Source organism: Nerophis ophidion, linkage group LG22, assembly GCF_033978795.1.
Source record: "Nerophis ophidion isolate RoL-2023_Sa linkage group LG22, RoL_Noph_v1.0, whole genome shotgun sequence".
Lineage (NCBI taxonomy): Eukaryota > Metazoa > Chordata > Actinopteri > Syngnathiformes > Syngnathidae > Nerophis > Nerophis ophidion.
In genome coordinates, this window is record NC_084632.1 from 37,894,336 (window position 1) to 37,916,215 (window position 21,880).

A 21,880-nucleotide genomic window follows, 5' to 3' on the forward strand; every position below is an offset into this window, starting at 1 on the left:
AGCCATACAGGTCACACTGAGGGTGGCCGTATAAATAATTTCAACACTGTTACAAATATGCACCACACTGTGAACCCACAACAAACAAGAATGACAAACACATTTTGGGAGAAAATCCGCACCGTAACACAACAGAACAAATACCCTGCCAGGTTCAAAGACTGATGACGTCTATTAAACAGACAAAAAGCAAGGAATCATGCAGAGACAGAGTTCAATTTAGCTCATGAGGAGAACGCATGGCGCTGCACGCTTAGTCACAGTCTCGCCCTACACTCTAAGGTTCAGCTCCCACGTCCCTCTTTTTATTCAGATCCCCGGTCTACACCACTGTGGCTGCCTCCAAAAGGAATGGTCACATATATTATGCAAAGCAGGTCCAGGACGCACAATACGAGCTGAGGGCCTTGTGAGTTTGCCTTGTCCCTGCTTCGTCCGCATGCCGTCGTCTTATCTTCGTTGAGGTCCTTGAAGTCCTTGTCTGTTAGCAGGCTAAAACAAAGATAACATCAGACAAGAAGTTTTTGTCCTTGCACAGATAGAAAAAGTACAGCTTAAGCACGATAGCTAATAACTGTAGCAACGGACTTGAAGCATACTAAAGTTGTGTGATAATATATTGTGACAGACTTCTCAAGCCGTTCTGCGGGTTCCAAGGACCGTCAAGGAAGGACAAAGCGGCGGCACGTTTAGACTTCTTTAATTTTGAATAAAGACTGCTTTTTAGCCGCTCCGTCTGCCACTCGCTCTTCTGCTTGCCTTTCTGCTTCGGGCGTCGTCGCCTCTCTCGCGCTCTCAGTCTCTCTCTCTTTCAGCATCAGCTTCCCTTTGGCTCCTTCTCGTCTTTCCGCCTCTCTCCCCGACGTTTACAGCTATCGCCCTTTTATACAGTGTGAGAAGATTACTCAATTTGCCACAGGTGCGCGATGCATGCACCCGATCTTGATTGTGGCGTCGATCTCGGCGCGCCCCGTCATCTCCGGCTTTTCACACGCAAGTGAATGCAAGGCATACTTGGTCAACAGCCATACAGGTCACACTGATGGGTGGCTGTATAAACAACTTTAACACTGTTACAAATATGCGCCACACTGTGAACCTACACCAAACAAGAATGACAAACACATCTGCACCGTAACACAACATAAAAACAACAGAACAAATACCCTGTCAGATTCAAACACTGATGACATCTATTAAACAGACGAGAAGCAAGGAATCATGCAGAGACAGAGTTCAATTTAGCTCATGAGGAGAACGCATGGAGCTGCACGCTTAGTCACAGTCTCGCCCTACACTCTAAGGTTCAGCTCCCGCGTCCCTCTATTTATTCAGTTCCCCGGTCTACATCACTGTGGCTGCCTCCAAAAGGAATGGTCACATATATTACGCAAAGCAGGTCCAGGACGCACAATACGAGCTGAGGGCCTTGTGAATTCGCCTTATCTCTGCTTCGTCCGCATGCCGTCGTCTTATCTTCGTTGAGGTCCTTGAAGTCCTTGGCTGTTAGCAGGCTAAAACAAAGATAACATCAGACAAGTAGTTTTTGTCCTTGCACAGATAGAAAAAGTACAGCTTAAGCACAATAGCTAATAACTGTAGCAACGGACTTGAATCATACTAAAGTTGTGTGATAATATATTGTGACAGACTTCTCAAGCCGTCCTGCGGGTTCCAAGGACCGTCAAGGAAGGACAAAGCGGCGGCACGTTTAGACTTCTTTAATTTTGAATAAAGACTGCTTTTCAGCCGCTCCGTCTGCCGCTCGCTCTTCTGCTTGCCTTTCTGCTTCGGGCGTCGTCGCCTCTCTCGCGCTCTCAGTCTCTTTCTCTCTCAGCGTCAGCTTCCCTCTGGCTCCTTCTCGTCTTTCCGCCTCTCTCTTCGACGTTTTATACAGTGTGAGAAGATTACTCAATTTGCCACAGGTGCGCGATCCATGCACCTGATCTCGATTGTGGCGTCGATCTCGGCGCGCCCCGTCATCTCCGGCTTTTCACACGCAAGTGAATGCAAGGCATACTTGGTCAACAGCCATACAGGTCACACTGAGGGGTGGCCGTATAAACAACTTTAACACTGTTACAAATATGCGCCACACTGTGAACCTACACCAAACAAGAATGACAAACACATCTGCACCGTAACACAACAGTGCTGTCGCCCTTTTATACAGTGCGAGAGGATTACCTAATTGTCCGCAGGTGTGCGATCCATGCACCTGATCTCGATTGTGGCGTCGATCCCGGCGCGCCCCGCCTCGCCGTCCCGCTTCTCCTCGCCGCCATCTTGGGCCGGGCTACGGCGTGCCCTGCTTTGCTGTCGGACTGCCAGCTCCGCCTCTTCACATACATATACATGATTACTCTAAAATAGCCAGAACCCCTTGCAGCCCTAACTCTTCCGGGACAATATACCCCCCGCATAAAATAATAAAGGAAATGAAAACACAAAAAAGGATAAAATCACTTTGTAACGAACAAATAGAGGACAGTGTCCAGGCAGTTCCAGGGAGTACTGTATGCAGTTCTAAGCAGCTGGGGTTCGAGTCTTTGTTTGAATGTATGAAAGGAATCGATATTGCAAATGTCAGACGGTTGAGAGTTCCAGAGTTGACACCGTTGCACTATTTACCCAACGCGACAACGTGTCAGCTGCTAATCTTGCTGTAGTCTTGCCTCGGAATTACACCAAAGTGTGTGAAAGGTCAAAATTAGCACATGTCACACAGGATAAAAAGTCAAAATAGATTTAATTTGCAAAGGTTTCAAATGAGAAGACAAAGTGATTATCCGGTCAGATCGATCAGGATTGACAAAAACGAGATGTTAGTGTTCATGTTTACGAACCCCGTTTCCATATGAGTTGGGAAATTGTGTTAGATGTAAAATATAAACGGAATACAATGATTTGCAAATCATTTTCAACCCATTTTTAGTTGAATATGCTACAAAGACAACATATTTGATGTTCAAACTGCAAATAATCATTAACTTTAGAATTTGATGCCAGCAACAGGTGACAAAGAAGTTGGGAAAGGTGGCAATAAATACTGAAAAAGTTGAGGAATGCTCATCAAACACTTATATGGAACATCCCACAGGTGTGCAGGCTAATTGGGAACAGGTGGGTGCCATGATTGGGTATAAAAGCATCTTCCGTGAAATGCTAAGTAATTCACAGACAAAGATGGGTTGAGGGTCACCACTTTGTAAGCAAATTGTCGAACAGTTTTAGAACAACATTTCTCAACGAGCTATTGCAAAGAATTTAGAGATTTTACCATCTACGGTCCGTAAAATCATCAAAAAGTTCAGAGAATCAGGAGAAATCACTGCATGTAAGCGATGACATTACGGACTTTTGATCCCTCAGGCGGTACTGCATTAAAAACCGACATCAGTGTGTAAAGGATATCACCACATGGGCTCAGGAACACTTCAGAAAACCGCTGTCAGTAACTACAGTTGGTCGCTACATCTGTAAGTGCAATTTAAAATTCTACTATGCAAAGCCAAACCCATTTATCAAAAATATCGTGAAACGCCGCCGGCTTGGCTGGGCCCGAGCTCATCTAAGATGGACTGATGCAAAGTGGAAAAGTGTTCTGTGGTCGGACGAGTCCATATTTCAAGTTATATTTGGAAACAGAGGACGTGGTGTCCTCCAGAACAAAGAGGAAAATAACTATTCGGATTGTTACAGGCGCAAAGTTCAAAAGCCAGCATCTGTGATGGTATGGGGGTGCATTAGTGCCCAAGGCATGGGTAACTTACACATCTGTGAAGGCACCATCAATGCTGAAAGGTACATACAGGTTTTGGAGCAACATATGTTGTCATCCAAGCAACGTTATTATGGACGCCCCTGCTTATTTTAGCAAGACAAGTGTTACAACAGCGTGGCTTCGTAGAAAAAGAGTGGGGGTACTTTCCTGGCCCGCCTGCAGTCCAGACCTGTCTCCCATCGAAAATGTGTGGCGCATTATGAAGCGTAAAATACAACAGCGGAGACCCCGGACTGTTGAACGACTGAAGCTCTACATAAAACAAGAATGGGAAAGAATTCCACTTTCAATTACTTTCCTCAGCTCCCAAACGTTTATTGAGTGTTGTTAAAACAAAAGGTGATGTAACACAGTGGTGAACATGCCCTTTCCCAACTACTTTGGAATGTGTTGCAGCTTTGAAATTCAAAGTTAATTATTTGCAAAAACAAAAATAAGTTTATGAGTTTGAACATCAAATATGTTGTCTTTGTAGTGCATTCAACTGGGTATTGGTTGAAAAAGATTTACAAATCATTGTATTCCGTTTATATTTACATCTAACACAATTTCCCAACTTATATGGAAACGGGTTTTGTATTTTCATTTGGTCATTCTACCGAAGGGAATAAGTGGTAGATAAATGGATGGTTCTTTCAACATTTTGGGTTGCCGATCCCTGGTCTGGGCTCTTGCAAGAGTGCCTAACTATCTACCGTTTTTATCTATAGCCGGGGACAGAAAAGCAAGCCCAAATAAGCAACCACACACTCGAAACTGTCACAGTTCGGGTCGCAGCTTACTGCGGGGTTCATTCTCCTGAAATGCAGACGGACGACTACGGACAAAAGCTTCCAAAATACTAAAATCCTAACACCTGGGAAGCTAAGGCGAAAACCTAGCGCAGGAAACATAGAAGCTAACACTAAGCATAAACAAAAAAAAATGGCAAATCTCCCGTAACAGGTGCATGTAGTGAACAATGATGCCAGGCCGACTGACTGCCAAAGGCAAGCTTAAATTAAAGCTGCAAGCAGCGATGGACGGGACCGAGTATAAATGGAAGTGGCTGAGGAGAGGGAAGTCTGGGCTTCCCAGATATAAGTTAGAACAACACACTACTTTGTATTATATTGTAGTTTTTACCTTCCATAACGTGTCTACTGACAGATATAAGTTAAAACTACTTAGTATTATAAATGTTGTAGTGTTTACCTTCCATAACGTGTCTACTGACGGATATAAGTTAGAACTACACACTACTTTGTATTATAAATTTTGTAGTTTTTACCTTCCTAGGAGCAGATTTGTCTGTGTTTTATTCCTAGGGGAAGCTATAGCGCAATTTTGAGTTTTGGGGTTAGGTTTTTTGATTAAATCGCAATTTTCACCAGTCCTGATGTGTGTGTCCAATTTGAAGCATCTTAAGGCGGTCAAATTACAGCTCAAAGAGGCAAAGGTTAGTTTTTTTTACAAAACATTTGTTTTGAAGAGGGAATTGCAAACTTTCTGTTGATTTTTGCCGAAGGATGTCAGTGAATGAAATATAGGTCTAAGTGAGACCTACATAGAAGTTTTTGTTTCATGTCGCTACAACATTCCTACTGGAAGTTACATGCAGTTGTGTCTGTGTTTTCATCCTAAGGGGCGCTCGAGCGCAATTTTTAGTTTTGGGGTTAGGTTTTGTTGATTAAATCGCAATGTTCGCCAGTACTGATGTGTGTGTCAAAATTGGTGATTTTTGAAGCATGCTGAGGGGTTCAAATTAAAGCTCAAAGCTGCGGAATGATAAAAAAGAAAGAATGAAATGCTAGAAATTCAATAGGATCCTCTGTCCCAAAGGGACATCCGGTCCCTAATAATGCCTCTGATTAGTGCTCGGTAAGAAGATGAGTGGGCGACCACTAATCGGAGACAGGTGGAAACAATAAATAACCATGGTAACTAACAAGGGTGCACAAAAACAGGAACTAAGGGAGTCCAAAACTAACAGAACATAGCAAAAACATGATCCGGACCACGGATCATGACAGAAACAAGCCAGGTAAATTTCAACCCACGACTTCAGAAATTGGACAGCACGGTGGTGGAGGGGTTAGTGCATGTACCACACAATACGAAGGTCCTGAGTTCAATCCAAAGGTTCGGGATCTTTCTTTGTGGAGTTTGCATGTTCTCCCCGTGACTGCGTGGGTTCCCTCCGGGTACTCCAAAGACATGCACCTGGGGATAGGCCCCTCCCACCTCCAAAGTCATGCACCTGGGGATGGGTTGATTGGCAACACTAAATTGGCCCTAGTGTGTGAATGTACTGTAGTCTGTCTATCTGTGTTGGCCCTGCGATGAGGTGGTGACTTGTCCAGGGTGTAGCCCGCCTTCCGCCCAAATGCAGCTGAGAAAGCCTCCAGCACCCCATGCGACCCCAAAGGGAATAAGCGGTAGAAATGGATGAATGGATGGGTGATCTACGGTGATTGTGATCCTTTATCCTGGGATCATTTCCTTTTGTCTTCTTCTACATACCTCGGGGAACACCAGCTTTCCTCATTAAAAATCCTGCTTAGGGCCCCAGTGGTATAGAAACCCTGTTTCCAAGGCGACCATACCTTCCGGGCTTTGGAGCGCACCGATATTTAAGCCGTCGCCAGAAAATTCATATAGAAATACATTTACTCTACTATCTTTCTTTGATTGATTGACTATTTGGATAAAACTCACTTTAAAGCCAGAGTACATATTTTAGGGAAAATTGTGGAAATATGCAGGACGGTGTTGCAGTGGATAGCGCAGCGACGAGGTTTAAGGTTTGATTGCCAGGCTGGGCTTTTTTTGTGACATGTTCATGTTCTGTGACTTTCAGGTACGACTACATAATCTCACTAAAACACTAGTAACACAATAAGCAGATAGGGGATTTTTCTGAATTATCCTAGTAAATGTGTCTAATAACTGAAGTGAATTAGTTAATTATATTTATACAGTGCTTTTTCTCTAGTGACTTAAAGCGCTTTACATAGTGAAACCCAATATCTAAGTTACATTCAAACCAGTGTGGGTGGCACTGGGAGCAGGTGGGTAAAGTGTCTTGCCCAAGGACACAACGGCAGTGACTAGGATGGCGGATGCGGGGATCGAACCTGCAACCCTCAAGTTGCTGGCACGGCCGCTCTACCAACCGAGCTAAACGGCTGAATCACTCCCACTGCCCTCTCTTTTTTTTTTCTAGTTTTTCACTCTCACTTTCCTCATCCACGAATCTTTCATCCTCGCTCAAATTAACGAGGAAATCGTGGCTTTCCCGGTCCGAATCGCTCTCAATGTTCAGATGTGAGGAGCTCCACAACCCGTGACATCACGCGCACATCGTCTGCTACTTCCGGGACAGGCAAGTCTTTTTTTATTAGCGACCAAAAGTTGCGAACTTCATCGTGGATGTTCTCTACTAAATCCTTTTCAGCAAAAATATGGCAATATTGCGAAATTATCAAGTATGACACATAGAATGGACCTGCTATCCCCGTTTGAATAAGAATATCTCATTTCTGTAGGCCTTTAAGTACCTGTCGACCCTGAATGGAGAAGTGTGGCCTGGGGTTCCTTTTTGTTCGACTGGAAGACCAATTCCTCTTTCTCCTCATGGCATCGTGTGGTATAGACATTGCTAATCACTCCATAATTACATCCCTGGGGTCGGTCCATCATCATCAGGGATATCCTTTCCCAGGCCTGCTTGGGTCAGACCTAATCGCCTCTGTTCCGGCGTCGGTCTTTTCCGCTCAACTATGCACAAATGGGGTATTGGTCCATCTGCGGTATGTGAGTGTGGTGTATAGGTGCAGACTGCAGACCACATCATAACATCCTGTCCCGTATACCGCCATCCTAACGGGAATCGTGGTCCGGCAGCTGTGGACAAGAACTTGGTCAGTTGGCTCTTGCCCAGCTGTATCGTGGTTACATCTCTAATCGACATCGACATCTGTATCCAAACGAAGAGGACATTGTTGTTCAGAGAGGGTGGAACCAGGGGGGTTCCACACATTTCGTAATAATGTGATTGTGGAGGTCTTGCTCCAACGGGTTCTTCAGACCACCAAAGACGGACAGGACAGCTTTGTTCATGGTTCTGAACATCCATCCATCCATTTGCTACTGCTTATTCTCTTTGGGGTTGCGGGGGGCACTGGTGCCTATCTCAATCAATGTTTACTTATACAGCCCTAAATCACTAGTGTCTCAAAGGGCTGCACAAACCACAACACGAACCACTACGACATCCTCGGTAGGCCCACATTAGGGCAAGGGAAACTCACACCCAGTGGGACGTCGGTGACAATGATGACTATGAGAACCTTGGAGAGGAGGAATGCAATGGATGTCGAGCGGGTCTAACATGATACTGTGAAAGTTCAATCCATAATGGATCCAACACAGTCGCGAGAGTCCGGTCCAAAGCGGATCCAACACAGCAGGGAGAGTCCCGTTCACAGCGGAGCTAGCAGGAAACCATCCCAAGCGGAGGCGGATCAGCAGTGCAGAGATGTCCCCAGCCGATACACAGGCGAGCAGTACATGGCCACCGGATCGGACCGGACCCCCTCCACAAGGGAGAGTGGGACATAGGAGAAAAAAGAAAAGAAACGGCAGATCAACTGGTCTAAAAAGGGAGTCTATTTAAAGGCTAGAGTATACAAATGAGTTTTAAGGTGAGACTTAAATGCTTCTATTGAGGTAGCATCTCGAACTGTTACCGGGAGGGCATTCCAGAGTACTGGAGCCCGAAATGAAAACGCTCTATAGCCCGCAGACTTTTTTTGGGCTTTGGGAATCACTAATAAGCCGGAGTCCTTTGAACGCAGATTTCTTGCCGGGACATACGGTACAATACAATTGGCAAGATAGGATGGAGCTAGACCGTGTAGTATTTTATACGTAAGTAGTAAAACCTTAAAGTCACGTCTTAAGTGCACAGGAAGCCAGTGCAGGTGAGCCAGTACAGGCGTAATGTGATCAAACTTTCTTGTTCTTGTCAAAAGTCTAGCAGCCGCATTTTGTACCAACTGTAATCTTTTAATGCTAGACATGGGGAGACCCGAAAATAATACGTTACAATAGTCGAGACGAGACGCAACAAACGCATGGATAATTATCTCGCCGTCTTTAGTGGACAGAATGGAGCGAATTTTAGCGATATTACGGAGATGAAAGAAGGCCGTTTTAGTAACGCTTTTAATGTGTGACTCAAATCTCAGGTAAAATCATGCGGTAGGTGGAGTACGCCCTGGACAAGTAGCCACCTCATCCAAGGGCCCTATGATAGTCAGAATTCAAATACGGTTAAGGGTCAGGGTTAGATAGACAGACAACATTCACACTCACATTCACGCACTAGGGACCATTTAGTGTTGCCAATCAACCTATCCCCAGGTGCATGTCTTTGGAGGTGAGAGGAAGCCGGAAAACCCGGAGGGAACCCACGCAGTCCCGGGGAGAACATGCAAACTCCACACAGAAAGATCCCGAGCCTGGGATTGAACCCAGGACTACTTAGGACCTTCGTATTGTGAGGGAGATGCACTATCCCATGGGTGACAAACTCTGGCCCGCCGTTTAATTTCATTTGGCCCTTGAGGCAATATCAAATTAACAATATCAAAACCACATTCACCGCTAGTACTCATACTTGCCAACCCTCCCGATTTTCCCAGGAGACTCCCGAAGTTTAGTGCCCTTCCCAAAAATCTCCCCGGGCAACCATTCTCCCGTTTTCCAACCTGACAACAATATTTAGCGTCCTCTACAACATGACGTCACATCCTCTTTTCCTTCATATAAACAGCGTGCTGGCCAAGTCACATAATATATGCGGCTTTCACAAACACATACTTGGTCAACAGCTATACAGGTCACACTGAGGGTGGCCATGTAAAAAACTTTACAAATATGCGCAACACTGTGAACCCACACCAAACAAGAATGACAAAACACATTTCGGGAGAGCACCCGCACCGCAACACAACATAAAGACAACAGAACAAATACCCAGAATCCTTTGTAGCACTAACTCTAACGGAACGCTACAATATCAACTCCCGCTACTACCAAATCCCGCCCACCTAATTTTTATTTCATTTTTGAATGTATTAGCCTGTGGAAAAAGGTAATGTTGATATTTACCTCAGAAGGCTTCAAATAGAAAAGAGGCATTAATTTTTTTGATTACATTTTATTTAATACACCACTGATGTTTTTGGAAAGTTGATTCCAGCGCCCCCCGTGACCCCGTAAGGGAGAAAGCGGTAGAAAATGGATGGATGGATGGATTTTGCACTATTACGTTATATAAGCTCTGCCTGTTCCATGGGAGGAAGCCCAAAAACCCGGAGGGAACCCACGCAGTCCCGGGGAGAACATGCAAACTTCACACAGAAAGATCCCCAGTCCGGGATTGAACCCAGGATTACTCAGGACCTTCGTATTGTGAGGCAGATGCACTAACCCCTGTCCCACCGTGCTGCCCTATTCAAGCCTTGCTTGTTCAATATTCATTGCAAAACTTGTTTGGGTCCCTATTAAAAGGGTAATTTGTTCCACTTTGGCCCGCGGCTTTGTTCAGTTTTAAATGTTGGCCCACTCTGTATTTGAGTTTGACACCCCTGCACTCACCCCTGTCCCACCGTGCTGCCCTGGTTCTGAACAGCAATTAATTTTTTCAATAATTGTTTTTTCTTCGTCATCAGTACGTCTTGCTCTCCAAAATTTTCTCAATAATTGTTTTTTCTTCGTCATCAGTACGTCTTGCTCTCCAAAATTTTCTCAATAATTGTTTTTTCTTCATCATCAGTACGTCTTGCTCTCCAACCGCCGTCAACGACTCTTCCCTCTCCTTCCCGACTGTTGCCTTTAACAGAGCGACAGGTGATCAGACAAACACTCACAGCTGTGTCATCCACGAACCTGCCGCTGATCTCGAAGCCGGTCCTAAAAACGCCCCGCTTCGCCGCAGGCCACGCCCCCCGCCCCCACCCTTCATTCCGCTTTACATTAAGACTGACAACCTCCAGACAAAATAGGGTTGCTCAGACACCTAAATGGGCCACATTGTTGCTAGAGTTGGGTACTTTCAACGGACTCTTGGTGAATTTGCTTACCAAAAGCCACTAGCGATACAGTGTAGCTAACAAAATGATAGTCGGGTCAAGCTATGGCTTTGTTTAAGCACTTAATGTCTCTTAAGAGCCCCTTCCGAGTTTCTAAAGACTCAGAGTTGTCCAGCCTGAACGAAATAAATCCTCACTTGTTAGAGGCTTGACTGCAAATCAATCGGATGTGTGACTCTGGTCCTGTTCGTTCTGGCCGCAATAACAGACGCAAATATAAATATGTATTCCTCGTCAAGGTAAAATAAGAATTTCCTATGTACATTTAAGGGTGGAGTGCCATCTACGGGTTGGGGAGGAGATCTCCCCCCAAGTGGAGGAGTTCAAGTACCTCGGAGTCTTGTCCGTGAGTGAGGGAAGAGTGGATTGTGAGGTCGGCGTCTTCAGTAATGTGGACGCTGTATCGATCAATCAATCAATGTTTATTTATATAGCCCCAAATCACAAATGTCTCAAAGGACTGCACAAATCATTACGACTACAACATCCTCGGAAGAACCCACAAAAGGGCAAGGAAAACTCACACCCAGTGGGCAGGGAGAATTCACATCCAGTGGGACGCCAGTGACAATGCTGACTCTGAGAAACCTTGGAGAGGACCTCAGATGTGGGCAACCCCCCCCCTCTAGGGGACCGAAAGCAATGGATGTCGAGCGGGTCTAACATGATACTGTGAACGTTCAATCCATAGTGGCTCCAACACAGCCGCGAGAGTTCAGTTCAAGCGGATCCAAGACAGCAGCGAGAGTCCCGTCCACAGGAGACCATCTCAAGCGGAGGCGGATCAGCAGCGTAGAGATGTCCCCAACCGATACACAGGCGAGCGGTCCATCCTGGGTCCCGACGAGCGGTCCATCCTGGGTCTCGACTTTGGACAGCCAGTACTTCATCCATGGTCATCGGACCGGACCCCCTCCACAAGGGAGGGGGGGACATAGGAGAAAGAAAAGAAGCGGCAGATCAACTGGTCTAAAAAGGAGGTCTATTTAAAGGCTAGAGTATACAGATGAGTTTTAAATGCTTCTACTGAGGTAGCATCTCGAACTGTTACCGGGAGGGCATTCCAGAGTACTGGAGCCCGAACGGAAAACGCTCTATAGCCCGCAGACTTTTTTTGGGCTCTTGGAATCACTAATAAGCCGGAGTCTTTTGAACGCAGATTTCTTGCCGGGACATATGGTACAATACAATCGGCAAGATAGGCTGGAGCTAGACCGTGTAGTATTTTATACGTAAGTAGTAAAACCTTAAAGTCACATCTTAAGTGCACAGGAAGCCAGTGCTGGTGTAATGTGATCAAACTTTCTTGTTCTTGTCAAAAGTCTAGCAGCCGCATTTTGTACCAACTGTAATCTTTTAATGCTAGACATGGGGAGACACGAAAATAATACGTTACAGTAATCAAGACGAGACGTAACAAACGCATGGATAATGATCTCGGCGTCTTTATTGGACAAAATGGAGCGAATTTTAGCGATCCGTTGTGGTGAAGAAGGAGCTGAGCCAGAAGGCAAAGCTCTCAATTTACCGGTCGTTCTACGTTCCCATCCTCACCTATGGTCATGAGCTTTGGGTTTTGACCGAAAGGACAAGATCACGGGTACAAGCGGCTGAAATGAGTTTCCTCTCTAAGGCTATCCCTTAGAGATAGGGTGAGAAGCTCTGCCATCTGGGAGGAGCTCAAAGTAAAGCCGTTGCTCCTCCACATCGAGAAGAGCCAGATGAGGTGGTTCGGGCATCTGGTCAGGATGCTACCCGAACGCCTCCCTAGAGAGGTTTTTAGGGCACGTCCAACCTGGTAGGCGGCCACGGGTAAGACCCAGGACACGTTGGGAAGACTATGTCTCCTGGCTGGGCAGGGAACGCCTCCGGATCCCCTGAGAAGAGGTATACGAAATGGCTGGGGAGAGGTAAGTCTGGGCTTACCTGCTTAGATTGATGCCCCTGCAACCCAACCTCGGATAAGCGGAAGAAGATGGATGGATGAATGGATTTAAGGCTTGAAAAATGTTTTTTTTTTTTAGTTAATGCCTTTATTTAGTGACTACACCTGGTAGGCGGGAATCCCTTTATTAAGGATTCCTGTGTGTGTTTTTGTTTGACGTGGGGAGACTGGTGCACGGACGGTCATTACACGATCCTGGTCAGGGTCCAGTGGCATGGATTCCAAGAGGACCTGGGACCCTTGTCTGCTACACCCTGCATCCGACCATCCGAGCCGTTGTGATGCTCCATAGGGTTTGCAATCATCCCCTGCCTGTTCCATCGTTGAGGTCTTGGGTCGTTATTTCCAAATAACTAAACCCTTGGGATGTGGGGTTCTTCCACCATCGCAGCCATTGTGTTAGTTCTTACATCTATCGTCTTCCGTCCTTGAGGTCTTCACCGTATCCCTGGCTAGGGGGCAGTCAGGTACTAGGTCTTTGCAAAGGGCCACCTGGGGTAACAGTACTGAAGGGGTTAACCTCCTAGTGCCCCGAGACCCCATAGTTCAGGGGTGACCATTACGTCGATCGCGAGCTACCAGTCGACCGTGGGGGGTGTGTCAGTCGATCTCCAGCCAGGCTTTAAAAAAAAAATAAACCTAAAAATTAGTGATCATCAATCTTCACCAAGACGTCACTTAAATGACATTCACGGTACCGGAGGGTCTTGTGAGATGACGCTGGCTGCTGCAAGATCATTATTATGAAAATATGACCGAGAGGAAGGCGAGAAACACTTTTTATTTCAACAGACTCTCGCGCCGTACCTTCCGTCAAAACTCTAAAGGCCGACTGCACATTTCCTATCTTCACAATAAAAGCCCTGCTTCATGCTGCCTGCGCTAACTAAATACAGAGTCTCGGAAAACTGGCGTGCACAAGCGATCCCTCAGAAAGCTGGCGTGCACATCACTTGTGCACGCCAGCTTTCCGAGACTCTTATTTTGTTAGCGCAGGCAGCATGAAGCAGGGCTTTTATTGTGAAGATAGGAAATGTGCAGTCGGCCTTTAGAGTTTTGACGGAAGGGACGGCGCGAAAGTCTGTTGAAATAAAAAGTGTTTCTCGCCTTCCTCTCTGTCATTTTTTCATAATAATGAACTGGCAGCAGCCAGCGTCATCTCACAAGACCCTCGGGTGCCGTGAATGTCAATCAAGCAAGCTACGGAATTTGCCGCCAGTGTTTTTCTTGTAAAGTGTACGGAAGCTGGATGAATTAGATGCCAAAAACCAACCACTTTCATGTGGTATTGTACAGAAAGGACAACTTTTTTTCCCCTCCATTTGAAAATGTGGGCGTTATCATCATTACTGTCTGATTCCAATCAATGCAAGTCATCAGAATCAGGTAATACACCAACTTATATTCTTGTCTTTGTGAAAGAAAGACATCTATATGTGTTACACATGCTTGTATTATCATTAGTGATTCCTAGAGCTCAAAAAAAGTCTGCGGGCTATAGAGCGTTTTCCGTTCGGGCTCCAGTACTCTGGAATGCCCTCCCGGTAACAGTTCGAGATGCTACCTCAGTAGAAGCATTTAAGTCTCATCTTAAAACTCATCTGTATACTCTAGCCTTTGAGTATACCTCCTTTTTAGACCAGTTGATCTGCCGCTTCTTTTCTTTCTCCTATGTCCCCCCCTCCCTTGTGGAGGGGGTCCGGTCCGATGACCATGGATGAAGTACTGACTGTCCAGAGTCGAGACCCAGGATGGACCGCTCGTCGGGACCCAGGATGGACCGCTCGCCTTTATCGGTTGGGGACATCTCTACGCTGCTGATCCGCTTGTGATGGTTTCCTGTGGACGGGACTCTCGCTGCTGTCTTGGAGCCACTATGGATTGAACTTTCACAGTATCATGTTAGACCCGCTCGACATCCATTGCTTTCGGTCCCCTAGAGGGGGGGGGGGGTTGCCCACATCTGAGGTCCTCTCCAAGGTTTCTCATAGTCAGCATTGTCACTGGCGTCCCACAGGATGTGAATTCTCCCTGCCCACTGGGTGTGAGTTTTCCTTGCCCTTTTGTGGGTTCTTCCGAGGATGTTGTAGTCGTAATGATTTGTGCAGTCCTTTGAGACATTTGTGATTTGGGGCTATATAAATAAACATTGATTGATCAAACACATTTAACTTGTTTACAAAAATGTCTCTTTCATAAATAAATAAATATAAATGATATATATAAATGAGGTAGATCTCCTCGAGTTGGTCAATTGAAAAGTAGCTCGCCTGCAGAAAAAGTGTGGGCACCCCTGCCATAGAGGAACCTCCACGTTAAACGTCATGTTCAGAACACATGAAAACATGAACACATAGCACATATGTGCGGAATCTAGAACCGTAGTGGTAATAAGTGCATAGTGTAGAGTGATACTATTGTCCAAAGCAAGTAAGCATATTGACAGTGGGTAAAGTTTTTCGGAGCAGCCAATATCGTAAACCAAATCCAAACAAGATTGTATCATTTGGCTTTGGGAGGACAAGAATACTACGATGCCCACAGGTGGCTCCTTTATTTCAAGTGTCTCCTCCCAGCTCAAAGGACCTTGGGATGCAATTCAATCTGCAATTCAATCTCTTCCCCCAATTTTGAGTCTCAATTAGACTTAAGGCAAAACAGCACAAAGTAAAAGTGACATGCTGTGGAGAACTAAAAAAGAACAATCTCCAAAGTGTGTTGTTGTTCTGTCTATCCCCCCCCCCCCCCCCCCACCCCTCTGCAATGCATCTTATTTAGTCACTCTGAGGTTCAGTAAGACTGGCCAGAAAAACGTCCGTTTTTTTTTAAATGTAGTTTGCCTTTTATGAAATCTAAAGAAGTGTTGAAAATAAAAATCAACAGGCTGCACGCTCTTAACGAATACCACGAGTGGCAAAATCCTTTTCAACCCGTATTGAGTTGAATATGCTACAAAGACAACATATTTGATGTTCAAACTGATAAACATTTTTTTTTTTTGCAAATAATCATTAACTTTAGAATTTGATGCCGGCGACACGTGACAAAAAAGTTGGGAAAGGTGTCAATAAATACTGATAAAGTTGAGGAATGCTCATCAAACACTTATTTGGAACATCCCACAGGTGTGCAGGCTAATTGGGAACAGGTGGGTGCCATGATTGGGTATAAAAACAGCTTCCCAAAAAAATGCTCAGTCTTTCACAAGAAAGGATGGGGCGAGGTACACCCCTTTGTCCACAACTGCGTGAGCAAACAGTCAAACAGTTTAAGAACAACGTTTCTCAAAGTGCAAATGCGGGAAATTTAGGGATTTCAACATCTACAATCCATAATATAATCAGAAGGTTCAGAGAATCTGGAGAAATCACTCCACGTAAGCGGCATGGCCGTAAACCAACATTTAATGACCGCGACATTCGATCCCTTTAAGAGACATCAGTCTCTTAAAGAATATCACCACATGGGCTCAGGAACACTTCAGAAAACCACTGTCACTAAATACAGTTTGTCGCTACATCTGTAAGTGCAAGTTAAAGCTCTACTATGCAAAGTGAAAGCCATTTATCAACAACATCCAGAAACGCCGCCGGCTTCTCTGGCCCCGAGATCATCTAAGATGGACTGATGCAAAGTGGAAAAGTGTTCTGTGGTATGACGAGTCCGCATTTCAAATTGTTTTTGGAAATATTCGACATCGTGTCATCCCGACCAAAGGGGAAGCGAAACATTCAGACTGTTGTAGATGATATGTTGAAAAGCCAGCATCTGTGATTAATGCCCAAGGCATGGGTAACTTACACATCTGTGAAGGCACCATTAATACTGAAAGGTACATACAGGTTTTGGAACAACAAATGCTGCCATCCAAGCACCGTCTTTTTCATGGACGCCCCTGCTTATTTCTGCAAGACAATGCCAAGCCACATTCAGCACGTGTTACAACAGCCTGGCTTTGTAGAAAAAGAGTGTGGGTACTTTCCTGGCCCGCCTGCAGTCCAGACCTGTCTCCCATCGAAAATGTGTGCCGCATTATGAAGCGTAAAATACGACAGCGGAGACCCCGGACTGTTGAACGACTGAAGCTCTACATAAAACAAGAATGGGAAAGAATTCCACTTTCAAAGCTTCAACAATTAGTTTCCTCAGTTCCCAAACGTTTATTGAGTGTTGTTAAAAGAAAAGGTGATGTAACACAGTGGTGAACATGCCCTTTCCCAACTACTTTGGCACGTGTTGCAGCCATGAAATTCTAAGTTAATTATTTTTTTCAAAAAAAAATAAAGTTTATGAGTTTGAACATCAAATATTTTGTCTTTGTAGTGCATTCAATTGAATATGGGTTGAAAAGGATTTACAGGAAAGTACCCGCACTCTTTTCCTACGAAGCGACACTGTTGTAACACACGGCTTGGCATTGTTTTACTGAAATAAGCAGGGGCGTCCATGATAAAGTTGCTTGGATGACAACATATGTTGCTCCAAAACCTGTCTTGACCGTTCAGCATTAATGGTGCCTTCACAGATGTGTAAGTTACCCATGCCTTGGGCACTAATACACCCCCATACCATCACAGATGCTGGCTTTTGAACTTTGGGCCTATAACAATCCGGATGGTTATTTTCCTCTTTGTTCCGGAGGACACCACGTCCACCGTTTCCAGATATAATTTGAAATGTGGACCACAAAACAGACCACAAAACACGTTGTGGACCACAAAACACGTTTCCACTTTGCATCAGTCCATTTTAGATGAGCTCGGGCCCAGCGAAGCCGGCGGTGGTCCTGGGTGTTGTTGATAAATGGCTCTTGCTTTGCATAGTAGAGTTTTAACTTGCACTTACAGATGTAGCGACCAACTGTAGTTACTGACAGTGATTTTCTGAAGTGTTCCTGAGCCCATGTGGTGATATCCTTTACACACTGATGTCAGTTTTTGATGCAGTACCGCCTGAGGGATCAACGTACCGTAATATCATCGCTTATGTGCAGTGTTTTCTCCAGATTCTCTGAACCTTTTGATGATTTTACGGACCGTAGATGGCAAAATCCCTAAATTCCTTCCAATAGCTCGTTGAGAAATGTTGTTCTAAAACTGTTCGACAATTTGCTTACAAAGTGGTGACCCTCGCCCCATCCTTGTTTGTGAATTACTTAGCTTTCCACGGAAGCTGTTTTTATACCCAATCATGGCACCCACCTGTTCCCAATTAGCCTGCACACCTGCGGGATGTTCCAAATAAGTGTTTGATGAGCATTCCTCGACTTTATCAGTATTTTTTGCCACGTTCCCCAACTTCTTTGTCACCTTTTGCTGGCAATAAATTCTAAAGTTGATGATTATTTGCAAACACATTTTTTTTTATTAGTTTGAACATCAAGTATGTTGTCTTTGTAGCATATTCAACTGAATATGGGTTGAAAATGATTTGCAATTCATTGTTTTCTGTTTATATTTTACATCTAACACAATTGCCCAACTCATATGTAAACGGGGTTTGTATATATTGTCAAAGCTGATGCAGTCGAAATTGTTTACCGGTTAAGGGAAGCTGCAAAAGTGGCTGCTATACGTAGTCATGACACACTCAAATGTCAAAGCCTTGGTAATTAAACAGGAGTGATGAGATGTTGAGTAATGAGACGACCCATTGAGACGCCATCATTAGAGAGCTGCTGCTTGAAAGTTTGAGAACAAATTAGGGAGACTTCCTGTTGGTGCGGGATAATAGGATGTGTAAGTCTCGTACGTACGGCGCCAACATCCTTAACAGGAACTGGAAGAGAGCGCCATTGTTAATTCCCGCTATTGATTAAATGGTCAGACTTTAACTTTATGGGAAAAAAACACCCAACAATTTGAATTTGTTGCTATTGTGTCCTCAATAAAGGGATCAGTTAAATATGAATTGACAAAAAAATAAAAATTACAATTTATTTTCAGAATAAAACGCCCTGTCAGTCCATCCATCCATCTTCTTCCGCTTATCCAAGGTCGGGTCGCGGGGGCAGCAGCCTAAGCAGGGAAGCCCAGACTTCCCTCTCCCCAGTGACTTCATCAATCCCGAGGCGTTCCCAGGCCAGCCGGGTGACATAGTCTTCCCAACGTGTCCTGGGTCTTCCCAACGTGTCCTGGATGGCATCCTGACCAGATGCCCGAACCACTTCCTCTGGCTCCTCCCGATGTGGAGGAGCAGCGGCTTCATTTTGAGCTCCTCCGGGATAGCAGAGCTTCTCACCCTATCTCTAAGGGAGAGACCCGCCACCTGGCGGAGGAAACTCATTTCAGCCGCTTGTACCCGTGATCTTATCCATAGGTGAGGATGGGAACGTAGATCAATCGGTAAATTGAGAGCTTTGCCTTCCGGCTCAGCTCCTTTTTCACCACAAGGGATCGATACAGGGTCTGCATTACTGAAGATCTCACGATCTACTCTTCCCTCACTCGTAAACAAGAGGTGCTTAAACTCCTCCACTTGGGGCAAGATCTCCTCCCTGACCCAGAGAGGAGACTCGAACCATGGACTCGGACTTAGAGGTGCTGATTCTCACCCCAGTCACTTCACACTCGGCCGCGAACCGATCCAATGAGAGCTGAAGATCTTGGCCACTAACCCATCAGTGTTGGTAGTAACTGTGTTTGAGTAAGGAGAAGAATGACGTATTCCGACAAGTTGGTACACTTTGACAGCCTATTTAGACACTGTCCTGGCAAGGATTAGGAGTCGTTCTTCATCTAAACGGGACTAACGAGATCGGCATCCCATTGACAGCAGACATTGTACAGAGCACTGACCTAGTACAGACAGCAGCGATCAACCCAAGCTCCCGCCTGGATCCTCGGGTCCACTGGTCCTTTATACAGCCCCCTCTCATCTGGACCAGGTGCGCTGATTGCTGATCGCTGAATTGTGAATTTGTTATTATGTAAAACGGACCAAACTCGCCATAAAGTTAACAACTACGAGATTTGGAAAAAATGTTTTAAAGATTGAACAATACCATTAATCCCTCGTGGGTCCTTGGCAATGTCCGTGGGTGTTTGGGGCCCAAGCACCCGCAAGATCGGCGCCGATTTCTTTGGACATCATATATCAATGTTTTTTTATTCCACCTGAAAACCCTGTTGCTTTTAAAAACTATCCAACAATGCTGTGGTGAATCTAAGACAATGTTTGATATATCTGCAGGTTTTGAAGAGCACTGACCTAGTACAGACAGCAGGGGACAACCCAAGCTCCCGCCTGGATCCTCGGGTCCACTGGTCCTCTATACAGTCCCCTATCATCATGGCCAGGTGCGCTGATTGCTGATAGATGAATTGTGAATGTGTTAATATGTAAAACGGACCAAACTCACCACAAAGTTAACAACTACCAGATTTGGAAGAAATATTTTAAAGATTGAACAATACCATCAATCCCACGTGGGTCCTCGGCATTGTCCGTGGGTGTTCGGGCCCCGAAGCACCCAGAGGATCGGCGCCGATGCCTCTGGACATCATATATCAATGTTTTTTTTTATTCCCTGTGAAAACAAAAATTATCTAACAATGCTATGGTGAATTTAAGACAATTTATAATATATCTGCGGGTCTTTGAAGAACACTGACCTAGTCCAGACAGCAGCGGACAACCCAAGCGCATAAACGTGCTTTTACTCGTGAATCTGTATAGCAGAATTATTCTTCGCCATCCATGATGAAGATTGAGATGAGCGGGAAATGAACCTCATCCCTCACTTTGATTAATAACTACAAAGTGTAATTAAAGACTTTAGTTAATTCCCCTGTCTTTGCTCCCTGGTAACCGTTTTTAATCATTTTCCTCCTGATGGCTCTTTATAATTAAATGTCTCCATTATATGAACTCCGGTATCTTGAAATATACTGCGTGTAAAATACAATGCACCGCAGAAAAGGTCAAATAAATACATCTGACATTGCAGAAGAAAAAAAAAAAGTCCCTGCACTTACTGATTCAAGGGCCTGCATCATTTAGAAGTTCCAAAATTAGGGCTGCCTAAGGAAAATGTAATCATGATTAATGACAACACATCCTGGGTTAAATTGCAATTACTTTGTTTTTGTTCTTACGCCGATATTCAACTTTATAATACTGCAGGGTCAGCCACGTATGCTTGATTTGAACAAATAGCTGGTATTTTATTGTATTAAATCACAGGTGTCAAACTCGAGACCTGGCTTGCCACATCATTTTATAAGGACCGCAAAAACCTGGAAATAATTTACTAGTAATAATAGCAAAATAATGTTATAGTCATGATCCGTTTCAGGGACACCTATTAATGGTGAAAAAGTATATTTATCTGTGATTATCGAGATTAATTCTGAGTAACTATGGACAAACTACGATTATGCGCGATTAAATATTTTAATCGTTTAAAAGCCCAAATTTTTATATATTTTTGTACATACTCTGTCACCAGAATTATTACTAATAATAATTTGATAAGTACTGCGTTTACCTAACTCTATTTTGACAGAACAAATACATTTACTGCATGCAAATTACAGAATTTGTATTCCTGATTTAGAAGCCCTTGCATTAAGTGGAGCAACATTACGTTTATATGCCAGTTTCACACTTTATTAACACACTGTGAATTTCTACAATCGTGCTTTGATTGTCAAAGATGTTTGGTAATGTATGTCATATTTTTTCTACCCAAATATGTGCTTATGGTATGTAAATTAATGCATTCATATCGCTACTTGACAATGCTTTAACTTTCTCTATTTACTAATAAAATGTCATATTCTGTCTGTTAAACATTCTGTAATTGCGGACTATCAAATTCAGAACAGGTTACAAAAGAATATACTGTAGCGATGGTGACATTGTGTAGTCAACTGTAATTAACCGATGTGTGCTGCAGAGAGCAGTAGCAGACATCCATCCATCCCTTTTCTACCGCTTATTCCCTTCAGGGTCGCTATAGCCTATCTCAGCTACAATCGGGCGGAAGGCGGGGTACACCCAGGACTAGTC

At 44.6% G+C, this 21,880-nt stretch overlaps 1 long non-coding RNA gene across 2 annotated transcripts in view; it reads left to right on the top strand.

Annotated features, from left to right (window-relative positions):
- Positions 1-21,661, top strand: part of LOC133540350 (uncharacterized) — a 145,802-nt gene extending 124,141 nt beyond the window's left edge. For both annotated transcript variants that reach the window (XR_009803604.1, XR_009803603.1), the window contains one exon: positions 20,060-21,661. This is a non-coding gene — a long non-coding RNA (uncharacterized LOC133540350). The remainder of the gene's footprint in view (positions 1-20,059) is intronic.
- Positions 21,662-21,880: the final 219 nt, after the last annotated feature.